This window comes from Drosophila subobscura, chromosome J (assembly GCF_008121235.1).
Source record: "Drosophila subobscura isolate 14011-0131.10 chromosome J, UCBerk_Dsub_1.0, whole genome shotgun sequence".
Lineage (NCBI taxonomy): Eukaryota > Metazoa > Arthropoda > Insecta > Diptera > Drosophilidae > Drosophila > Drosophila subobscura.
Genome location: NC_048532.1, coordinates 5,763,950 through 5,788,114, shown reverse-complemented (window position 1 = coordinate 5,788,114; position 24,165 = coordinate 5,763,950). Strand labels below are relative to the sequence as shown.

At 44.5% G+C, this 24,165-nt stretch overlaps 1 protein-coding gene across 2 annotated transcripts in view; it reads left to right on the top strand.

Annotated features, from left to right (window-relative positions):
- The window catches only part of LOC117894044 (protein naked cuticle), a 41,098-nt gene that overhangs the window by 2,254 nt on the left and 14,679 nt on the right, over positions 1–24,165 (top strand). The gene's annotated exons all lie outside the window — the stretch shown is intronic.

Genomic DNA, 24,165 nt, shown 5'->3' with positions numbered 1-24,165 from the left:
AATAACAACTACAAAACTTCAAAAGAAAAACGACGCATGGAAAATAAATAGACAGACTTTTTTTCTTCTGTTGTGTGTTGGAAAACAGATCGAAGAGTTTTGTAGAGAGAGAGCGATGCACAGAGAGTAGGAAGGGATCGAATCGAACCGAGTCGAATCGGAGATCGGATCAATAGAACGTTTGGCTCCTGCCTATAAAGAGACCTTCTCCTTAGTCATGGGTAGCATATCATACGCGTAAATAAACAAGGGTCCCTTGCACCGCAGAAACCCCTGCTCTGAGCAGTGCCGAACCCCGATCCCCGAGAATTGGAAATGCCGGACGACCTTTCTGCCAAACGAGCGAGACGCGACATTGATGTCCGAATCGATGAAGGAACATCAATCAATCAATGTATTTTGTTGTTGTCTTTGTTGTCTCTCTGCCCATTCTGTTGTTTTCTGTCCACAAATTCATTGGAAATACGAGTATTTCATCCCCGTACGTACTCCCTTTTTTTCGGAGAGTAAGAGAGAGATGGAGATGGAGATCCTCTACTGGCAATTGGTCTGCGCCAATTAAATGCCAGGCCAACACTTTGAACCCTTCCTGATGAGTCGAGACGAGAGGTTGAGAATTGCGTCTCCTTCTGCCGTGATGGTCGGCAGGACAGCACAGAACAGGACAGGACAGGGGGCCCCCATACACTAATTGCTTGCAGATGCACCGGGGGATTCAAAGGAAACCTCCAAAGGCACACCGAAGCATGCAACTTCAAAGAAAGCAGCAACCGAGCAGCACCAGCCAGCACCAGCAGCCACAAAAATTCAACGAGCAGGAGAGAAAAGGAAGAGCTCCAGAAAGAGAGAGAAAGACAATGAGAGGGAGAGAAAAAATGAAAATAAAGCGAATTGAAATGCCGACGCCGTTTAAAAACAACGTACGAACATTTCTTACCTGTTGCAGGCAAAATGTAAAGGTAAAGGTAGAGGTAAAGGTAAAACGTAGAGGGACGGCGGGACAGAGGGACAGGGGCAGCTGCTACGAGGCCAAGACCGACAGACCGACCGACCGACTCTCATACACAAAAACCTTTTAAAACCCTCACGTTGATAAAACAACAACAAAAACAAGAAGAGGTAGAGCCGCTGCTGCTGCCGCCGCCGCCGCAAGCAAAAATAATAATAACTGAGCGAGAGGCGGCAGGCGGCAGAGTCGTTGCAAGCTGCTGCTGCTCCGACCCATCCCCATCCCCAGCTCCAACTCCATCTCCAGCTTCGACTCCACCATGGCACAGCCAACATCCACATCCCAACCAGTTCCGTGGCCTGGCCAACTATGCCAAACATCTCAACGGCGGCGGCGGTGGCGGCCATACACAAAAGCGGTTTTTAACAGACGGAACGACGATCGACAGATGGACGGATGGACGAACAGACAGACGGACGATCCAGCGAGTGTATGTACGTTGTTTTGTATCTTTGAGATACACACCGCGCGAGCGCGGCATCGCGTTGAGTGCCCTGCCTGTCGCTGTCGCTGTCTCTGCCGCTGCTGCTGCTGCTGCCTTCGGATCGGATCGGATGCTGTGGCGGGCCAAGCTGCGCTTTGCGCTCTGTTCAAAAGATGCGCTTTTCGCTTTGAGGCGCGGCACCAAAGGCCGTCACCACAGTGGTACGAGACACAGACACAAGAGAGTGAATGTCTGTTTAAATGGGGATTAGCAGAGGTACTCCAAGAGGGAATGGGAGTAGTAGAAATGGAGTAGAGATAGGTAGGGATTTGGGGAATTAAAAGTATCCAAAGAAATGTTTTTAAATGGATGTTGAAATGCACGCAGAGAACAATGTTTCAGCCTACAGAACACACCCATATTTGATGTGAATTGAATTTGAATTCTAATAAAAATAATTAATTTATATATAAATTATTTTGGTTTGAAAATAAATGTATTAAACATAAAACATTTATTTAAAACCTTAATTCACTTTGTAAGAAATGTATTTAAAGAAAATCTGAAACTATTTGTAAATCAAATTAAATCAATTCAAATTTCAATTTTTAAATTAAGAGTAAATATTAGAATTTTAAGACTTTTTTCACTGCGGGTTAAATAAACTTTTTGCATAAGAAATTATAGTTAAATCTAAAAGAAAAAGTCAAATTTGATTACGATTACAAGCAGTAAAAATGAAAGCATTAAATACAGATTTTATCCCCATCAAACTCTTAACCACTGTGGCCACTGCCAATGCGGCGGGTTTCACAACTTTTGCCTTGGCTTTTCTTCTTCGGTTGCCTTTTGCTGTTATTATAATGGTTGTTGTTGTTGTTTGTATTATTATGGTTGTTGTGAATTACGGTAGAAGGCAACAGGCGAATCGCGTTGGCTGCTCTGACAGGCCGCCGCCATACACTCGCCTTAGACTGTGGCAGCGCTCCTCAGCGCTCAAGCTGCAACTTCCAACTTTGACTCTGACTTTTATTTTGGTGTGCTGATCCACCGCAAAAGAGAGTGGCAAAGGGGAGCGTGGAGAGTGGAGAGAGTGGAGCAGTTGCATCCGTAGAGCGGGGCCAATAGCCTGCTATAAGCAATTTTCGTAATATTAGCCAGGAAGTTGCCGTTCGAGCGTTGGAGCATTTGCCATTTCGATGACATGCCAGCGACCCCTATATGGTGGTGCTGGTGCTGGTTCGGCTCTTGGGCTCTGTTTTGGTTCGAATCGGAACGGGCTTCGACAGGCAGGACAGGACTGGTTTTTGGGTAGACCGAAACAATGCCTCCATGCCCCATGCTGCCTCAATCGCCTTGTGCCAAAAGATAAAAAGCTGTTAGCTCGTAGCTTCTGCATTTCTGCAGCTACAGCAGCGGCAGCATCAGCAGCAGCAGCAGCTCAACAGCATCCAGCTGGGCGGCCGGGCAGTGGGTCCAAGGAGGGTGCTTGGGGTACAAGATATATGTAATGACTCTTGAGGTTTTTGTTTTGGTCCCGTCCGGCTTATGTTTTGTTTTGGGGCCGTGTTTTGTGTTGATTTAGCAATTGGCTCTCTGGCCTTTCTGCCGCACTTCTTGGAACTTCTCGACTGCTCTCTCTCTCTCTTTGTGTTTCTTTTGAAAGACCCATAACTTCTAGCCTATATGTAAATTGTAAGCCCAAACAGCAGATGAAATTTCTGGGGAAACAATCCACACACAAAGACACACCAACACACACCTATGGCCAGCACAATCTAGCAGCTCTTTTTGGTTTCTTTTCGAGTTTCCAATAAGTGTGATGGAAGAATTGTGTTGTGTGTTTGGATCCCCTTCGCGGGGCTCTTCTTCTTTGCAAAATGTGCGTCGGGGTGTCGACGGCGGTACCCTCTGACGTCTGATTGATAAGCGAACTCCCCTTTCTGCCTTATCTTAATAATATTTAATGCAGACGGGCGTGGAACGTGGAGCAGGGGCGGCCAGCCAGCGACACTTGAAGCGCAGAGTGTCCAACGACCACGACCACGGTGACGACGGAGGCGACTCGGGGCGAGGAAATACTCGTAGTTTGTGTATAGTGAAAATGAAATTGAAAATAATACAAAACGCTTTGTCGGTCATTAGCTTTGAGTGGACGCCGACAGCGGCCTTTGCTTTTGCTCTTGCTTTTGCCTTTGCCGTTACCCCGCTCTCCCCGCTACGCTTCTCACTTTGGTATTTTCGTATTTATTTTTTTTTTGTATTTTGGGGATCGCCGCGTCATATGTGCGCTTGGATCGGGTCTGGTTTTCGGTTTGGTTTTGATTATGTCAAAGCAACAAAAGCCGCCAAACATGTGGGCCCCACGAGCATCTGTGTGTGTGTCCGTGTGTCGCGGCTTTGAGTGAAAATCAGCCGGGGAAACTATTTGGGAAAATACCAACCCCGCCAAAACTAAACAGAGAAAAAGTGCCGCAGAAATTAAGTGGAATAGGGGAGGGACTTCTCTTTCTGAGAAATATTGAATTTACTTAATGTATTGGGTTTATTTTTTATTATTTGTTGCTTTAAAAAATCCGCAATAAATTTGAGAATTTCCCAGAAACTTCACTTGTTTTCTATTCGTTTTCATTGAAAGTTTTACGCCAAATAAAAGGGGTTAGAATAAGGGATTTATAGCCATTCTAGTGATTAACTAACACTCGAAATATTATAGAGAAAAGTCCGGCTTTTGGTGCGGCATTTTCCAGAGGATTTTCGTAGCAATTTGGGGAGGGGGGAGTGGGGTTGCGGGTGCCGCTGGTGCTGGTGGAGATAAAACAAAAGGCGGCTAACAAACAGAAACCGAGCAAACCGACAGCACCCAACACTGACAACAAAGGCGAACTATCAATGGGTGTCGGTATGTCTACAAATGCATGTCTCTGTGTGTGTGTGTGTGTGTATGTGAGTGTGTGTGTTGGTATTTCGGTGTCTGTCGCCTGTCTTTTGTGTGTGTCGTCACACACACAGACACTTTCCGCTTTTGAAGTGGCTTTTAATTGATAAAAAGCTGAAAAAAACAACGGCTAGAGCAGAACAAACCGTAAACCGTACGGGCATTACACATACGCCATGGTGGCTCTGCAGGAAAATTGAGAGCTGATAGCAGCAGCAGCAACGACAGCAACGTCAGTGACAGAGAGGGAGACAGCAACTACATTGATATTAATTCCCACGCTGTTGCTGGCTAGAGTGCTCTGTCGCTCTCGCTGGGATTTATTTTTGGGGGATTCCCCCTGCTCATCCTCATCCACCATGTAGTTAAATGATAAAAACGTGTTGTAGCATCAGAGTGTGGGGGTGTGCAGTTGGTGGTTGGCTAGTAGAGTAGATAGGGGCTGCTGACTACCTTTAAAATGCGGCAAAAGCGTTGCAACAACAGCGCCAGCTAAGTGCCAGTGGCAGCAAAAATAGATAATGGACGGCCTGTCCAGGGTATGCTGCGCATAGCTACGGGCAGTGCTCATCCAACTGTTAGTTATCCAACAGTTAGTCAATTTAAAGCACTTCCAAATAATTTTGTAGATTTTGTGATTCTTGTAGAAAATTCAACAAATTTGTTAAATAATTCCATAGAAATCGTCGAGCATCTCTCACACTTTCTCACCCACACAAAGGGAAAAATCATTTCCAGACAGACAGAAAAACTCAACTGTAAATGTTTGGCGGCATTTGGCAATTTATAGAAAATTTTCCAATTGTGATTATTGATTATTCATTTCCTACCAACGGAGCGACGCGTCCCCCACTTCAGGCTTTCCAGCCGCCGCACCTACAATTTCGATTTGGGGATTGCTTAACCAAGTCTTTCCCTCCCCCTCTCTCCTGGCTCTTCTTGGCTCACGGTTTGAGGTTGAATGTTGAGGCTGGAGCTGGGGCGAGTCTCGCGTCTCGACTCCACTCCCGACATCATCATCATCATCATCATGAAATGGTAAATTGGACTGCAGAATTTTCGTATTGGAATTGCTGGGATTGTACGCTACTCCCGTATTGTATTGTAGTTTTCTTGTTGTTGTGGCATTCCCTTTACTTAGTTTTTTGTGGGATATTGTTGGGGATTGTATGGGGAGCATGGGGAAATCATAACGGGTCGCTTGTTAACATGCTACATTAAATTTTTATCAAGAGCCATGGCACAGACCATCATTCCCCATGCCCCGACCCACTCTGCCCAGCATAAATATCATAAATATCTAAAATAATGATGTTGTTTGTTGTTGTTGTTGCTGCTCTCTCTTTTGATATTGCTATGATTATTGTGGTACTGGAGGGGCTGCAATGTGGCATGATTAACACAACAATCCCTGGCAGGCCCAGCCCCTCCCTGAAGAAACAATCAACCCAAATAGAACCTAAAAGCATTGAACTGAACGTCACATACATTACAAATAATCATCGTCATAACAATGGACCAGCACACAAGAGGGGAAAAATGTAGAGATAATTTTGTTGTTTTTTCTCTTTTTGTGGGTGTGGTCAAAAAAAGCTCAGCGAAAGTGCTTTAAGTGGAGGAAAAACTTTCATTTACTCAAGTTAAGGAAATTGCCAGTTCCACTAATCAAATCATAATAATAGATACTTCTATTGGATCGTATATCACGTATAGACATTAAATGCACTGCAAAAGCCACAGAAAGTATCCCATGGATAGCTCGTTAGCTCAAGTAAATGTTTGGTGGATGAAAAAATGAAATATTACCATGATTTATATAATATTTATTGCACAAAAGCAAAACCATAACAACAATAAACATAATGACAAGCAAACAGCACACTGGCACACACGTACACAAGCGGACATACGCGTATGCCCACCACATTAATGTATTTATGAAGTTAAAGTTTGCTGCGGCATGTGGCACGGGGGCATGGCACACTGACGAAAAGTTTTAATCGCTTCGTGGAGTGGGGGAAAACTCCTCTCCAATCCATTTTTGGGGTGGAGAGACTTTATCATACATTCAACTTGGGGCTATCGGCCGAACAACGTCATAAATTTGTAGCGCCAATTAATCACTTTGCCAGTAGGCAGGCAGGCAGGAGGCGGAAAGGGAAGTGCTGCCAGGGGTAAAAGTTTTTCTGTTTGACTGCATTGCAGTGCAGTCTATTGAATAATTGATGGTGCATCTTGCAGATACATTTTAAAATGATCGGAAAAACAGACGAAAACAACAAATATTGTTCATAAATATTGCCCATGTACATTTTTACATTTATTTATGTACATTGCATGATGTGCCAAGCCAACAACAAGCTGTCAATTTCAATTCATTCAAGTTGTGTGGGAAAAAACTGTTTTCCCCACGACGCACAGCAACAAGTTGAGTTACAGCCACAGCCACAGATACACACACTCAGGCACAGTCGGATACAAAAGTATCTAGGGTAATGAGCAGTGCAAAGAAAGAGCAAAATAATAAAAAGGATTGCGTGCCTGAGAATTAATGAGGAAATGCCGATGGCTGCCCCATAAAGCAGCGACGAACCCTCATCCTTCCCGAAATGATAGCAAAAAAAAAAATGCCCGAGATGTTGGTCCTCTTATCAAACAGAAGCCCAACAATTTTTATGGCTTTGACAAATGCCGAGATGGAGATCCATCTATCTGGCAGCTGGCCATGTTAGATATTTCTTTTTCCCAAGAATTTTAAGTGTTATTTATGTTTGTACAGTTAATTTGCATCCCATTGATGTTGGAACCCGAACGAAAGAAAAGGGTATACAAGCGCTACAACCCTTTCAGCGCCGTGCCGCAGAGAAACAACAAAAAAAGGTTCAAAAGATATTTTATGCGTACATAATTAATACTTGAGCAACGCCATGCCATGCCCTGCCAGGCCGCTCTTTGAGCGATGAGATTGCAGAGAGGTGCGGGCGGCTGGCTGTCCGGTTGCTGCCTGATGCTTCGTTCGGTGTGGTGTTAAGGGGCTTTGAGCCTAAACGGAAATGTGGCACGAAAAATTCCTCGAATACCGAACCTAAGTCTCTCTCTCTGCTCTCAACAGCCTACCCTCCAGCTCTTGTCTCTTTTCTCATTGTTTCCCCTAAGCTGGCATTAAATTTTCATGGTTTAAACAGCGGCACGAAATAGGCTTAGGTTTCGTGGCCTGAAGATGCTGTTGTGGCTACCTCTTCCACATCTACTTATACTTATTCTTCTGCTGTTTCTGATGTTTCTGCTGTTGTTGCTGTTTTTGGTTGCTGTTGCTGGTTCGTTTTCATCATTGGAGCAGCGTTTTTCACTTGAATTTCTGTCGACGTCCATATAATTAAGGTGCAAAACGGCAAAAATTTGAGTGCAACGCCACACTTTGTGGCCCCCAGTTCGGGGTAAGTTCGTAACAGGAGAAAGAGAACCTGCAATTTGCCATGGCTGCCCCGGACTCGACCGAGAGACTCCAAGGCTCGGGTGGAGACCTCAAAGACCTCTCCCCCGATGGTGCCTCTGCTGCCGATGCTGCTGCTGCTGCTGCTGCTGCTCATGATGCTCATTAAAAAGCCACGTATACGTATACGTTTTATATGTGAGTGTTTGTATGTGTGTGTACTGGTATATCAAAACCTGACCAACAAATTGAAGTTGGTAGGTTAAAGGGATTGCGGCGGAGGGGTCTGCCCATGCCGTGCCCCAAAAGTGCTACAGTTAATGGGCAGCAAAAGAGTCCTGGCTCTCCTCGGTGCTCCTCGCTGCTCGACTCTGTGTCGTGTCTGTGTTAATTTGATATGCTGCAGGCTGTCCAAGAAGAAGGGAAACTCAAAGGTACTGCTGCGCGGGGAAGAGGGGCACAGGGGCAGCTGAAACAGGAAGTGGCAACGGGAGGGACTGCTGCCATCTGTCATGGTCTCGCAGTGGAGTTATGGGCTAGGACTTGGAGCTGTTCTCATTATTATTATTTTTTGGGTTAGTTGATGAATGCCATGGACTGTGGCAGCGGGTGAAAGTGGAAAGCACCAAATTAAAAATGTTTTAAATTATGAAAATAATGCTAGAAGTGGCAACTCACTTTAAATTTATAATCTAAAGGATATTCCCTTTAAATTTGTAATTTTATATTAACTTTTCGCTGCCTTCTGTCTAGTCGTATACTGCCCAAAACTTCACCTCGTAACTTGATAGCTGTGCTGCAAACATTTAATGCAATTTATTTAATTAGTTTTTGCTGAAAAGTTTCCATTTTCGTTTGCTACATTTCCGGGGTTCCGGGTTTCCCCACTCTGCCCGACTGTCGCCAGACATAAAATAGTCGAAAAATTCCACAGAATAAAATAAAATGTTTGGGGGGTAACTTTCGCGACGCTGCCTTTTGGCCGTGGTTGTGTGGCTGTGGCTGTGGCTGCGACTCTAGCTTTTGGCCATAATTCACTTCACAGGCGACTGGCAACAACATTGCTTTTGACGTTTATGAATTGATCATTATGCAAAATTATGATTTGTAGCGTTCAAATTACAAATTTGTTACATATTCTTTTTTGCCCGGCAACGCCCTGACTCGCGTGCTCCCGCTGGGGGTTGGGAAAATGTTGTGCCACAAATCATTTTCCATCAGAGCGAGTATATCTATATCTGTATATATGAGTATGTTTATGAATCGGTTGTGCTCTGTGCTTTATAAAAAATTGACTTTTTTCGCGAAACGAGATATACGATAGAGCAGATGGAGAACTGGCGGGGCAGGGGACTGGAGGTGCGCATATTTACGCATAATTTGCATGGCCCCCATTTCATGAATACAACAAAAATAGGCTACCAGCGGATGCCAAAAATATGCACACAGTCGCGGATCAGTTGTGGCACGGGGACAAGGGGCCGGGCACTCATGGAATAGGGGGAAATGCAATTTTGTTGCTGCTATAAAAAGATGAACTGGGAAGGCAAGCAGCTCTTGACTTGTAATGAATGAAAACAGCTGAAACCATCTCGAATATTGGAGAATTCTATTAAAAACCGATAGCAGATAGTCGTCTTAAGTATCTCAGAAATGTGATTTATGCGCGCAAACATTTGCTAAAATTTATACACAAATAGTTTGCTTATAAACTCATTTATTTCGCCTGCCACTTGGGGAATTCCAAGTATTTTCTTTTTGGACAACTTCCTGGTACGTTTCTTGAGAGAAACTCTTTTATCAGAGATCTAGCGTATTTGTGCTAAAAATACTTCAACTCTGAGTCATTTCTTGGCATTTCATTCAAAGAAACTTCCAGGCAAAACATTTGCCTAATTATCATCTCGAGATCTGCCTGCCACAAGGCTAAACCAAAGCCGAACCCGAACCGAGTTCCTGGAAAACCTGACACATTGTTGGCATCTATAAAAACGTCAAGCGGAGGCAGGCAGGCAGCCTTAGAGAGATCCTTGGGACACATGGCAGACGTTCGTTCAATCTCCCTTCAGGGTTGGCATTTCATGGTAACAGAAACAGCATGACACAGCCTACGAGAGAGTCTCTGGAGCAGCGATTACAGCGACAACAGGACAGAGCTAATGATGAGAGTGTCGTTGTCCGCGTCATCGTCGTCGTCGTGTGTGTCTTGAGATCCGTTTGCCATGGGGTGGTCTCCAGCGATTGTCGCCCTACTCCACGACAGCAATTGATTTTAATTTTCATTTGTCTGTCTCTGTGTGTGTGTTCCCCTCATCTTTGTGTATCTGTGTGCAGCGGTAGTTAAAACTTCCGGTGCATCAAACCGCATCCACAGCTGCTCCAAAATGCGGCGCCTACGTTTTGGCTTCTCTTCATCTTTGCCTCTCTCGCTCTTTTGATGCTGGTCTTCCACTCGAACTGCTTCTGTCCTTCCTCTGCACACTGCTTATGGCCCACCATTAGCTCTGCTTCTATGCACTTCCGCTACCAACAGACACACACACACACACACACACAGATATGGAATGACCCAACACACACTGCAGAAGGCAGGTGTTGCCGTTATGCCGGCATTTTGTGGTCTCAATGTGGTTGCAGACTGCAGGAATGGTATGGCATGGCATGGCATGGCATGGCATGGGTTGCCCCCTTCTGCTACACTCAAAGGTGTGGTCCGTCTGGGGAGACAGCGTTTGATAAAAGCGAACTACATTTCAATTCGAATCGAGGCGAGGCTGCATGTTGCTCGCTCTCTCCCTCCACCTCACTGAAAAGGTCTTATTAAGCTGATTCTCCAGATACCATAAGTGCTCATGGAATGGGAGCACTGCTGCTGCTGCTGCTCCTCTGTCATTAGAAAGATGATGTGCTGTGGTGTGGTGTGGCAAGAGGAAAAGGTATTTCTACGAAGTGATTGTCTTTTGTCTGAAACGAGCTCGTTGTGATGGATTTTGATTGATGGGTCAGGCAACAGCAGGCAGCAGCCGGCAGGCAGGCAGGCAGTTGGAAATGGCACTGAAAACTGGAGTTGGAATTGGAATTGAAGTTCTACTTCAAGTAGTGATTAGTAGAGATCATAGTAGGGGACTGTTTGGTCTTTGAACACACAAAGTATAATTGTGGTTGGACATGAAAGGAAGCAGCAAAAAAGATATTTTGTAGGGCACGTAATGAAAGAAGAACCTACACAAAGAATTTTCCTTTGTTTTTTGCCCAAAAATTGCTGCACAAAACTGATTTGCATAGAGCAACAAAAAAGATAAATACTGCTCTTGGGGAGCACTGGAAAACTACTACCATAAGTGGAGCTGACTCCTCTTTGGCTGTGGCTGTGACTGTGGCTTTGGCTGCCCTATTCAACTGTCATTCAGCACTTGCCTGCTGTCATTTGTTAAATTTATGGCTTGCTGTCAATGAAATGCCACCCAAAGCGTTCGTTTTCCATTGCCATTGTTGACACCACACACACACACACACAGGCACTCAGATACAGACACATAGATACACGTAGACAGCAGAAGAGCAAAAAGACAGTGTCGAGTCGTGTCGCATAGTTGCACATATTTAGCAGCCATTTTCAATTTCATTTGTGGCACAATTTAAAATGCAAAACACATGGAAAACGTACCCAACAACAGAACAAAACAAAACTGAGCTCTGAGCTGGAGGACAGGAAGACAAAAGTGACAGACAGTGCTCCCCAGTGAATGGATCAGTGGATGGCTGGAATGGTTGGATGGGATGTCTCTCTGGGACTTTGACAAATGCCGCTGCCGCTTAGACATAGGTGCTAATGGAGCAGTGGAGCGGAGCAGTGCTGGTGGTCATCTTTTGCTCCTCCTCCGCCATCCATCGGTGTACGGGGGTGCCTCGCGCGCTTATTGAAATTGATGAGCGGACAAGTACGTGGCAGCTTAGCTCAAAATCTACCCCGAGACTTTACCTCCAACGGAGTCGTAGTCCTCCACGTTGACGAGAGACCCTGGCTATGGGCCTACCGAGTCTCTGACTCTGACATTGATTGATTGCTCTGGCAGTGTAATTTATATGATTGTATTAGGGGTGTACGCTGCGCGAGCTATGAGAGAGGTCAGGCTCAGTCCCCTCCCCCGGCTCAACTTTGTTATTAATAGTTGCCGCCGCCTGCAACTGCCCTGCCTTGCCCAGCCCTGCCCCCTTTGGTTGTTATTTCAACAACATTTTTGTGTTGAAAATAATTTTCGTTTTCGTTTATAAAATATATGTGTGCCATGGCCCCAGCAATTCATTTTTAATGGTTTGCCATGCAGTTTAGCGCACAGAGCCCCCCAGATCTAGTGCCTAATCCACACTCGCAGGGGGGAGAGTGAGCGTTTGAAAAATTGATGGGAAAAAACAATTCCCAGTGGATAAGTCGAACGAATGGATACACTTTGGCAGCTCCTATACGAACCTCCTCCACCAGTCAATAGTCCTTCAGTTTCCTGTTGCAGTACCCTTTTCCGGGAGGAGCAGCAAGCTTGGTGCTAAAATATATAAATTTCCCCATAGAATTTCAACGAGCTGTGAGTATTTTTTGCATAGAATTTGATACCCAGAAAAATATGTTGCAGCCGCAACAGAAATAACTGTGGGGATGTGTGGCCAGGCAGCTACACAGCTACAGCGATAACCAGACACGTCCACATGCCACAGGCAACAGCTATCTTTGCCACACCCCCCATGGCACACCAGCAGCAATTTTGTGTTGCTTCTTTTTCGGTGAAAAATTTGCTGCATTTTTATTTATGGCTGACGTTTAGCAAAGGGAAAAATGGGAAAACGGAGTAAAACCGAGTAGTGGAATGGAAAGGTGCCAACGGGGAAATCGAGATGATTTTTTTTTCCAATTTTCGCACAGGCAGCCCTGAAGAAAAGTGGCGCTCAAAATGTTTGCACTTGTTGTAGTTTTTGTTGTTTTATTTGCTGCTTCAGCTGCTGCTGCTGCTGCACTAACTTCATTAGGCATGGAGACCCGAAGACGTGAGAGTCTTGAACTTCTGAAGGCAGAGCAGAGTTGCCCATCATCGTGTGGCCTCCGGCGAAAGTTTAATGTCTTTTCCGGCTAATTGAGTAGCCCGGCGCACTGGCAGACCAGACGGATGGACGGTGTACGAACATAAAAAAAGGCTCTCTGCCAAGTCATGCATCTAATTATGAACAGGCAACAAAAAAAGAGGAGAACAGGCAAAGAACACAGAAAAAACGTACAAGAAAATGAACTTTGAAACTACTAGGGGGGAGCCTGGGAGGTGGTACATATGGTCTATGGTATGGCTGCTTAAAGGCAATTAACTGTTACTTACGTTGGCATTTTCCAACCTATTAAAAACCCCAGACGTAAGTAAGCAGACCAGAAAACCCATTAAAGCGAATGTTTTTGCTTCAGTTATGCAGCTCTTCGTGGCTGCTTTTCTGATTAGTTGCTGAATCCACAAGAGTGTGTCCCAGGCTGGCAAATAGAGAGGAGTGTCTTCTCGATGTTAAGAGATGTTTTAGATGGTGGGGTTTTAGTTTTTAATGTGCTCATTTAGGATCGGTGAATCGATGGGAAATATTGGAGATTAATTTTAGATTTATTTGAAATATTTTAGAATTTATGTAAATAATGTTTATAGAGAATGTGCAAATATTAAAAGTAAAACTTAAAATTCAAATGTTTTTTCTCTGTGTATAATCTTTCACAAATACCACGTAATAGTACGCTCAACCATTATATAATTCCACCATTTATTTGAAATCAATAAAACATTTCAACGAATGTCTGTGGGGCTCATCTATCATAATTCCTCTGCTAATGATATTCATACCAAATATCGTACAAAAAGCCAACTAAAACGACAACTAGAATTCATCGATCATCCAACTGGGGTAATCAATCCAGCAGTCGCCACTATTCATTGGTGTTTTTGCCTTTACTTTGGTCATTGGATTCTATTAGCCAGAGAACGAACACACGCTCTTAATTAACTTAATCCGGAGGGTCAGAGAAAAGAGAGCTCCAGTTACGTGGGACTTCAAGTCAAGCTGTTAAACTTAAGCTGAAGTCGGGAATGGAGACCCGGAACCCAGGCCCCAGCTGATGTTGCATGTAGTTCTTAAGCTGCTTCATTGAATTAAGCCAGTGGCAGTAGCCGTCCCAGAGCCCCACCTGTAAATACTGCAAACGATGGCTCTTTGGAGGGGTTTGCTCCACCATCTGGCTCTGTGCACAGAGCGGCAATAAAATTATACACCAATGTCTCTATTGGACTATCATCTGTGCTGTGCTGTGCCGTGCTCTCTCTCTTTTATATGTATCTCCTTCGTTGGTGCCTTTTTTTATTGCGAACAGACAGCAGAGAACCATTCCCAATGCGGTTTTTTATATGGGGGGTTGCTGCTGCTCTTCCCTATTCTATCCTCTCTATCTGTAACTATTTCCAAGCTGTTGCCAGCAATTAAACTTTGTGTTTAGCGGGTTCCCTCTGTTGACTCGACTGAGTATTTCTTTAAATTGCTAATGCCATAAAATGAAATTAAAGCTGGGCAGAGAAAGAGAAATGGCTGGCAAGAGGTACACTCAAAAATGGTTTTTTTTCTGTTGTCGAGAGGGGGAAGCAGTTCGAGTTCGAGGCCAATCCATGGCTCTGATATTTCCGTGCACTTAAACACTTAACGCCATTGTTTATACACTTGAGTGCACTCGCCTCGTCGCCTTTTTGATGTGGTGTGAAAAGTCGTCGTCAATGGCAAAGAGAGGCAAACAGCACACACACACACACACACACAGACACACCACAGAAAAGCTTCAAAGACATTTTCCTCGCTCCTCTCCTGGTCTCTCTCTCTTTTTTTAAATCCCAAAAACATATCCGTGAAGCACTTCGGGCAATGCTCATAAGTGTTCAGCTAAATGGAAAAACATTTCTTTTAAGCGTTGACAAAACAATAAAATAAAAGACGCTTATGCTCTGGAGGGTCTTTTGATGCCACATATTCGCTCAGCTATCCCCAATCCCTAGCCCTGTCCCTCTATGCCACACACGCTTCACTCACACACGTTTCACTCACACACGTTTCGATCCGATTCCTGTCAGCCCTATAATGAAGGTATTTTTGTGATTGTCTCTCAAGTAGTGGGAGGCAAAGTATTTCCCTTTTGGGTGTGAAAATTGCCAGCAAAGATTTCCGTTAAGACAGGGCGAACCATCCAGCGTCTTGGCCAATTTAAGGGGAAGCAATTTTGAGCTCAAATAGGGGGGGCAAAAGCAGGATTAGGATATGTGTATCCTGTGTAATCTCTATAGGAATAGGAGACACAGGCAGAGACACAGTCAGAGCCCGGAAGGCCGCGGCGGAAACGGAAGCATGTGCTCAGGTGACAAAGATGTCTGTGGCAAGAAATGTCAAAGGAAATGCCATGTTTGTTGGAATTTAGTTGGAAAAGTTGCTAGTCAGAAGGAAGTTACTCTAATAAATGTTAGATATGATGGGAAGTTAAAGAGAAAATGAGGGAATGGACTTAATGAACATAAAAAGGGGTGTCTTATTTTGGTTTAAAACCTACAGAAATTCCCACTTGATTGGGGAATAAATTGATCAAATATAAACAGAAACGTAAGCAGAATTTTTGTAGCCTGTACCGCGCACAATCTGAATATCTCCCCTCGCCAGTGAGCCTACGAAAAACTGGGTCAATTCATTGCCATTTGTGTGGAAAAAGCCGCCATTGCCTAGGCATTTACATCTGTGTTTAGTCCCTGCCTCAACCGCTTACCCCTGTACCCCTGTACCCCTGCACTCCTTCTCAGTCCCATCTTGTGACAGCCCAAAAGTGAAATGCCAATGTAGCCCAATTATGCCGTGTCCGTGTCATTCCCCACCCACCGAACAGCAGCAGAACCAAAAACCGAAAGGTAACTGCCAAATGCTAACAATGCAAAGCCCTACCAAAGCCACACCCCTAAATGTGGATATATATTTCTATATATATATTTTTTAGCTTATTTTGGCTTTTTTTGCTGTTGTTATCTTTTGCCATGGCAGCAGCAGCATCCTCCCCCCACTCTCGCATTTTGCTCTGGGCAACAGCTGTCAACCAGGTTACGTGTGTGAAAGTCAGGATGGGATGCCTGCCTGCCTCCTGGAGCTGGCATAGAGGCATAAATTGATCCCACTCCTTCGTGACAGAAATGGCGAAAAACACCGAAAAACCGAAATGACAACTGAGAGGGAGCGTGGCAGCTGGGGGGACGATAGGTTGTGTCTGCCTGTCTGGGCCTCTGTTGGATGGCAGTACCCTAATTCGATTTCAAAGCACACAAAGAATTAAGGCAACTCCGGAGGCCTTTTGTTCTACTAGCAGGAAAAAAGCTATTGAAAAATCATATGGCAGGAAAGCAGGAAGGAGCCTCAGATGTAGATGTAGATGGAGTGAGAAAGATATGGGGTTGTTGGTTGGGAATAGAAAAGAAAAAGAAAAAAAGACAAAAGACAAACACAGCAGAAATGGAGACTCATCCGCACAGAGCCATAGCCATAGCCATAGCCACATTGATACGTGCCTGGCATTTGCCAGTTTGGATTAATTTCATTTATATCCCCCTCCCGAAAAAAGAAGTCGAAAGAAAGCAAAAGAAAGCCAAGACAGACACTCACAGACAAACACACACAAAAGAAACAAAGGCTGTTCCTCTCTCCCGCTCTCTCTCTCTCTCTCTCTCTCCGTCTCTTTCTTCGGGTAGTACCCTATACATCGGTGGAGGGGCAGATAATGGCAGCATTAATTTGAATTGCATAATTTGTTGTGTGCAGAAAAGCAGAGAAATAAGAAATTAAGTCAATGGCCCAAGGAAAATATAAATATCGATTAGTAGGAAACGGAGCAGCGACTGCAAATGACGGGGAAAAATAACTCTCGAGTCGTTGGCAACCCATTTAATTGAGAAAATTTAACACGTACGCCACACATTTGTATTCATTCTGGGTCGTCCCCAGCTCCTCCACTGCTCCGCCTTGTCCCTCATGTCTGTCTGTCTCTGGGAAATTGGATTAAAGGCGTTAAAGACACAGCGCACTGCGTTGTCAACGCCATCTCGTTGGGCTCCTCCGCTCCCCAGCCGTTACTCCGCGCAACTGTAAATTACATTTCATATTAGCAGCGACTCCTCCGCTCCTCCTCCCTTCTTGGGGGGCAAAAAAGAATGCCAACAATGGAGAGAGATGTGGCAGCGCAGAAAGTAAGCAAAACGAAGTTTGTTAGTATGCCATAATCGTATGGCGACGAGGGCTTTATTTATAGCATTAACGCATATTAGGCCTAATGGCCATAACATACGACCAGCAGGGGCAGGAGGGGTTAAGTGGGAGGCAGAGCCTTAAATTGTTCTGAAGAAATATGATCAAAAGTTGTGTGAGGAAGCGCGAAAAGGATCTACCAACAGACAGTACAGACAAAACGGGAATGGAATACAGAAAAACCCCAGAAAGTAGCTTCCCTTTCCCCCCAACTAAAGATGACAAATAAATGCCACTTGAAACACAAAAAAAGAAAGATGAAAGATAAGTTCTAAACGGAAACGGAAGCCAAAACACACACACACACACACGCATAAAAGAGAGAACAATCCGCACACAATACCAGAAAAAGTCAAACAAATCAAGATGAAAGAGAGTGAAAGATCTAAGCAATTTCCTTTAGTTAGTTCTCATTTCATTTCGTACAAAGAGAAAAACTATTGGATGCATCGAAGCATGGAATATCCATCAATATGGCTGCCACACCCACACTTCCTCTCCTATGGGACTAATCCTAAAGGCATTCCCTTCCATGTCTTTTCCCTTTTCATATCTCGAATGCTTACAATGTCAACTCAAGCACGTTCTAGTTGATTAAATAAACTGATTGATGGGCATGCCTGATTGATGCCTTCAACGAGTTGTCAGCCTACCCCCACACCCCAACACACACACCCCTCTTTTTCCCATCCTTGACTAATGCAACCCTTTCTTTCTGTTCCGTTTCCTTGCAGGTGTGTACCAGACCAGGCGCTGACTGTTCCTCCGCTTCGAAGTTCTTTTCAGCCGAAATATGCCAACGGGGCAACCCTTAGAGGACTTGCAGGAGCTGCCTTTGCCCTTCCTTGGGATTTTGGTTTGGTTTTGGATTTTGGTTTAGTTTCTGTGCTTTTTTCGGGGGTGTGTTTTCGTTACACTTTTCACGCTTTAACAAACTCCAAGGGGAGTCCAAGGGGGAATCTCAGTTTGTAGTTCGTTGGGGGTTCGTTCTCGAGCATATCTTAAGCATTATAATCGCATTAGAGCGATAAATGACCAAAATCGATAGGCAGTCTGCATTTTTGGCTATTTAGTTTCAACGAAAAACGAAAAAGAAAGTCAAAATCTGCGAGGGTGACTTTTGACAGTCCACTCAGAGTCACGTATGGTTGCTTTAAAGCAACCCTTAGAACCCACTCGCTGTCCCACTCGCTGCTGAAATAAAACCGGCTTAAACGCCCCCAAATTAGAAGAGCCAAAAACAGCCCAACACCGAGCCCACACAGAGCCAGGAAATATGACAAGAGGCGAGGGATTGCTATCGCAAGGATTGCAGGCAGGCGGCAGGCAGGCCATTTGCTGCAACGGAAGCCACCCCCAAAAAAGCAGGGTGTGGGGGGAGAATAAAGCGCACACAGACAGAAATATATATAAAATATTCTGTACTCAAAGTGTACCCCAAATTAAGGTTTTTTCTTCCAGTGTCTGGCAGGCCGCAGTTCCGCTTTTCTTTTGCAATTCTTCAGTTTATTGTCTGTGGATGAGAGATGCTCGCACAATGCATCAGAAATAATGAAAAGGGTTTGGCCGGATATGCGCCACAATTAAGTCAGGGATTCACCAGCAGCACCAGCCCCCCCCCATGGGATATGAGGAATGTCAGTCCCAAGGCATGTGAAACCTTTTTCCCTTCACACTCTCTCACTCAAGTTGCGATTTCCGTGCCTTTCTTTCACACACAACACAACGTTTTTTTTTGTCCTCCTCTATTTTATTTGTGTGCCACAACACAAAGTGCAAACAAAATTTATTTTCCATTTAGTTTTATAAAGCGCAAACAACATACAAAACAGAAAAGAAAAGAATAGAAAAGAAAAGAAAAGAACAAGAGCAGCATTCGAAGAACCAAAGGGAAAACAGAGGGGCAGAGAGAGTACAGCTAAGGGCAAAGCCAAACAAAGTTCAATCAAGTTAACTTTGTTGCCAAAGCGAAAAGGAAATGTGCGCGGAAGGAAAATCCATGACCAGGGGGCAGCAGTCAATACAGGGGCAGAGGGGAAGCCGGAGAAAGTTCAAAGTAACTCTGGACTTTTGACTAAAAGTCGTGGCCGATTTGACCAGGATACCCTGCAGTACAGCAAGGACGAAGCATCGGCAGAGCTCCCAAAGCGTGGCTTAAGTGTATTTAATAAAGTTTTCTCCTTCTTTCCTTTTTTTCTTCATCTTTCTTGATGCTTTATCACTGAAATCTGGGCAACCGCATTTGCCTCTCAGCTATCGACTATCAGCTTTCCCTATGGATTTTCTGCCCTGCAAGCTTTGCCCTCCAAGTTTAAAGGACACACTTTAAGTTGAAGGGCGGCAGGAGGGGCAGCAACGAACACAGATGATTGGCTCTGGTCAGAAAAGGAGGGAGAAGAGGGGATAAGTATGTGGTTTAGTGAGTGCAAATTTCAGCAGGCACTTTTTGTCACGTATTTTGATTTTATGAATGGGGGCGAAGAACATCATTTATCGTCCAGCAATACTAACTGAAAAGCAAAGAAAAACTTTAAGTAAAAATGTGCGGAAAATGTAGAATATTTTGGGGAATATTTGGGGTTCTTTTTCGTAGTTTAATCTTTAAATGCTCCATACCAAAAAACCTTTCGAAAAGACTGCCCAAAATGCTGACCAAAACTCTTCATAGAACCCTTCCCCAAACCCTTGCCAAAACTGTTTCTCAAAGGCCTCCTCCCTGCCCTTCCTTTAGCAACTTTTCCAACCGGAAGCAGCAAAGTGTAAACTTGAAGTATTTGAAATATTTGCAAACTGCAACAGCTGCTTGGGGATGATATCTCTTTTTGGAGCCCAAAGTCTTGAGAAAACAATCTGCAATCAGCACTGAGCAGCAGCCTCACTTTACGTGCTGCTGCCTCAAGTTTATCCACTCTTTTGCTGCCTCTCTTTCTGGCCGCGCTTGCCGCTCTTTCCACTTTTCGTAATGACCCAAGGCACGCCCTGGAATTGGGTCAAGTTGTGTGCCAATAAGGGCTCCATGGCTGAACATGGACTTGGACACGGACACGGACATGGACACACAAATGGAGTTGGTTGGACATGGACACAGAATTGGAGTTGGACATGGGGCCGGCCCTAGCCTAGGCAATGATTATTTGCATAGAACTTTGGCGCGTTTTTGCGGTTCGTGTGTACGAGGGCAATTAAATAGCCCAAGAAGAACAGGCAGGGGAACAGCCACGGGGGAATAGCAATGGGAATGGGAATGGGAATAAGAAAATCAATTACAAAACTCCACTTCAAAATGGTGAAGAGCTAAATGACTTCCGCTCAAGATGTTGTTGTCGTTACTCGTTCCACGATTTCTCGGTTTCTCTTAATTGCTTGCCCGCAGAGTCAGTGCCGCAGCCAGTGCCACAGTCAGTGCCAGAAGCCCACAGAGCCACAGATTGCTGCAGCCAGTGGAAGCCTAAAACGGAAATCATGTTATGGCCAAGAGCTCTGGGGACAGAGGCAAACGGCAAACGGCCAACAACAAGAACAGAGCAGAACAGAACAGAACAGTCGTCACTCATAAATATAATGACAAATCAGAAAAAAATTCAAGTGGCAGCTGGACAGCAATCAAAAAGCTGATGAAGAGCCTCGCCTCTCCCCTCCGTACCGATCTCTGTCTCTCTCTTTGTCTGTCTTCTTGGTGGAGTGCTGAGTCAGAAAAATAATGGAAAACAATTTAGACGCTGTGCAGGGGGAATGGAGGGGGAATGGACAGACCATGACCATGATAGAGATGAAAGAAAAGCCAGCAATAACAATTGAATTTTCCAATGCTGCTTATTGTTTTTCCAGCCTCAAAAGCAACAGAAGACGATGAAGAAATTGGCCGGACCGCAGCCCTGGTCGAAAGCCTTGTTAAAATGCAATCAAATTGTAGCCGAAAGGGAGAGAGATTGCTGCGAGGGGAATGGTGTTGGAGTTGGGGTCGGAGTTGGTGCTGCACGAGTGGCAGAGCTGAACCACAAATATTTGCTGGCCAGGCCAAAAGCCAGTTTAATTTTGGCCTCAAGCGATGGGGTACTCCTTTTGCTCTAGAAAAGAACAACAAGCAACACGAGAGCTGGAAGTTCCTTGGCTAGAACGAAGTCTAGATACACTCACTTCTCTATTGGCTTATGAGCCAAGGACTACCCTGGGGTTACCCCACTTTCTGGCACAGATATCTCCATGGTTTGTTATGCCCCAAACACAGAGGATCGCCAGAGAACAAACCTCAACTTTTTGGCATTCACTCGAGTGCAACGTGGCATGGAGGCCCGGCCTTACTGCCTGCCTGCCTGCAACTTTTGGGGGCTGCTGCTTGGCTACTGGTTTTTGCCTCGCAGAAAAAGAAAAACTTGCAACGACCCAAACAGTAGCCCCTTGTCAGCCAGAGGCCCACAAATGATTCCAATTCCCCCCCTCTCTCTCTCTCCTCTGTTTCTGGGTCTCTTGAATCTCAGTCAAGTGTGGCATGTGTGTGACTGCCTCTGCCTCTGCCGCAGCCTATGCCTTCCTTCCAAGTTTTTGCAGTACGTAAATCTGCGTGGCTTTCTGTTCCCTCTCTCTGTGTTTTTTCTTATATTTTTTTAAATATGCTACGTGCAGCGACAACCGACAAACTTCTCGACTGCAGAACGTGCTGGGTATTTGTTGTTTGAAATGAGAAGAAAAAACCAACAAAAAAAGGAGACTACGGGAATAACAAAAAAAATAAGTTGCCAAGAAGTTGCCGCCGACAACGAGAGATGTCGGTTGACTTTGTCATATGAAAAGTAAACAAGCGACAGGCAAAAGGCAACGAAAGCAAAGGCCCACACGAAGCAGGGCAGGCCAAAGTAGAGTCAAGCCAAAAGCCAGCCAGGCGGAGTCGCGGCAAATTATGTGAGAGAGTAAAAGCCAGAGCCAGAGGCGCACGCGGACTAATGAGAAAACAGGGATAAAGTGGCATAAAAGTGGCAGACAATTTTTGGATAGTCAAAGAAGAGGCCACAAAGCAATTGAAGGCTTGGAATTAAAGAAATTGTAAGATCAAAGCCTATTCAGCGCTCATTTAATATTCAAATTTAAGTAAAATTCAATTGTTTAGATATGGAAAAAAAAAAAATTTTGTAGGGTGAAACGATCCTCGAAGCTGCGTGGCCTGAGGAATATCTTGAGAGTGGATTCCCCTAAGCCTTAGCAGCTCAAGTTTTTATTCAAAGACGCATCTTCCAGGTCTCACCAAAACATTTTCAATTAAATGTAGCCTAAGCCCTCCCTCAACCCCTGCACTGCTTTGTCTCTGCTCCTTTTCAACTTTGTCACATAGTTGGCGACACTCGCCGAAACTTGACATTAACTCTGGCGGTTCTCGCACACGTTTGAACTTTCTGAAGCCAGCAATGGATCCTACTTAAGCCCTGTGTACCCGCCACCTCCCCCCTTCAGCATTGTTTGTTTGAGTGTGTGGCACAGACGAAAAATAGTTAATTATAGTGGCAAGTGGCTTACAAAAGAAATGGCGACAATTCTTGGGGGGCAATAAAACTATTTTACGAGCCAAAGTTTTGGACGAAAAAAGAAGAAAGTTTTGCGCTTTGCACTGAGAATATTAATAATAAATGTGAGGAGGGTGGTGGGGGGTACATGTGGCATGGGAGGGCCACTCCCTGCTTTGAGTGTGAGATGCAATCAGCTTATGCAAATCCTTGTTGATTTTAAAATAATGAAATGGCAGTGTCCATTGCATGAATAATCCATGAAACACAAACACACAAAGCGTGGGGGAAGGGAAGGAAGCATCTGCAGATATCCTTTATGGTGCGCCATAGCGTATACGCAATTTACCCCGGTACACATTTATTGTTGTCTTGGCCTGCGTAATGTAATTGCAATCGGGACAGAACAAAGCACAAACAACAGAGATACAAAAGGCATAACCGGGGGGTAAAAATGCGCACATATTTTCATTAAATATTTAGCCAAATGCGAATTGTTTTTGCCCCCTCCCATCACCAACCAGTGGTGCCAGTGGGTAGCCCCTGTCCAATATCCATTCCCGACTTTATGTGAAGAAACTTAATTTGCCGCCGTTTGCACAAAAATTGTTCACATTTTCAGTTTGTTTGCTTTTGTTTTTGTTTTGTTTGTGTCTCTGTGTGTGTACTTTTCGTTTGAGGTAATTGTGCAAACAGAAATTCTGGCCAAAGAGAGAGACACACCCACACACTGAATGGCCCTGGAAAATTGCGCCAGCAGCCAAAATCAAAAGCACACACAGAAGTCCACAAGAAAAACACTTTGAAAATATGTAAACTATTTTTCCACTCAAGTGACAAAAAAAAAACCAAAAACTTTGTGGCAACTATTTTGGAAAATGCGAGAAGAGTTTTTTTGGGTAATGAAGTTGAAAATTGAATGGAATAAAAGTAGATTAAAGCAAGAAAAAAAACTTGTACATGTGCCAGATGCATTCAAGAGAAATTTATATTTTAAATCTAAAAATAATCGAAAAAAGGCATCAGAAGATGGAAAAATACCATAAATAACGAGCTAAACAATCTCTAAGAGAGAGTCGCCACAGAGATCCCGCCGATTAGTTGCATTCTCAGCCAAAGAGCCAACAAATTTCTGAATGAGCTTCTGGCCGGCTGTCTGCGTGGGCAATCAGGTTGCAATTGTTTTTGCTCTGGCTTTGTTTTCACAGCAAATGTGTTAACAATTTATGTGTGTGACGCATTTTGTGTGTGTGTGTGGCTCTCAAAGTCAAAGCCGCACAAACAGCAAAACGAAAACAAAAACAAAAACAAATTATAAATCTTCAAAAGCATTCTCAAAAACAGTAGGAGAGATAGAGAGAGGAATGAGGGGTAGAGGCGAAATTGTTGTTTTTAGCAAATAGAGGAAGAAAACAGACGGACGGAGGGATGGATGGACGGCTAACTTAAGAAGCGTCTAAGCTTAGGGAGGCTAAATATCTAGAGGATGAAACTGTTGGTGTTGATACCAAGGAGGGGTGGCCCGGGCAC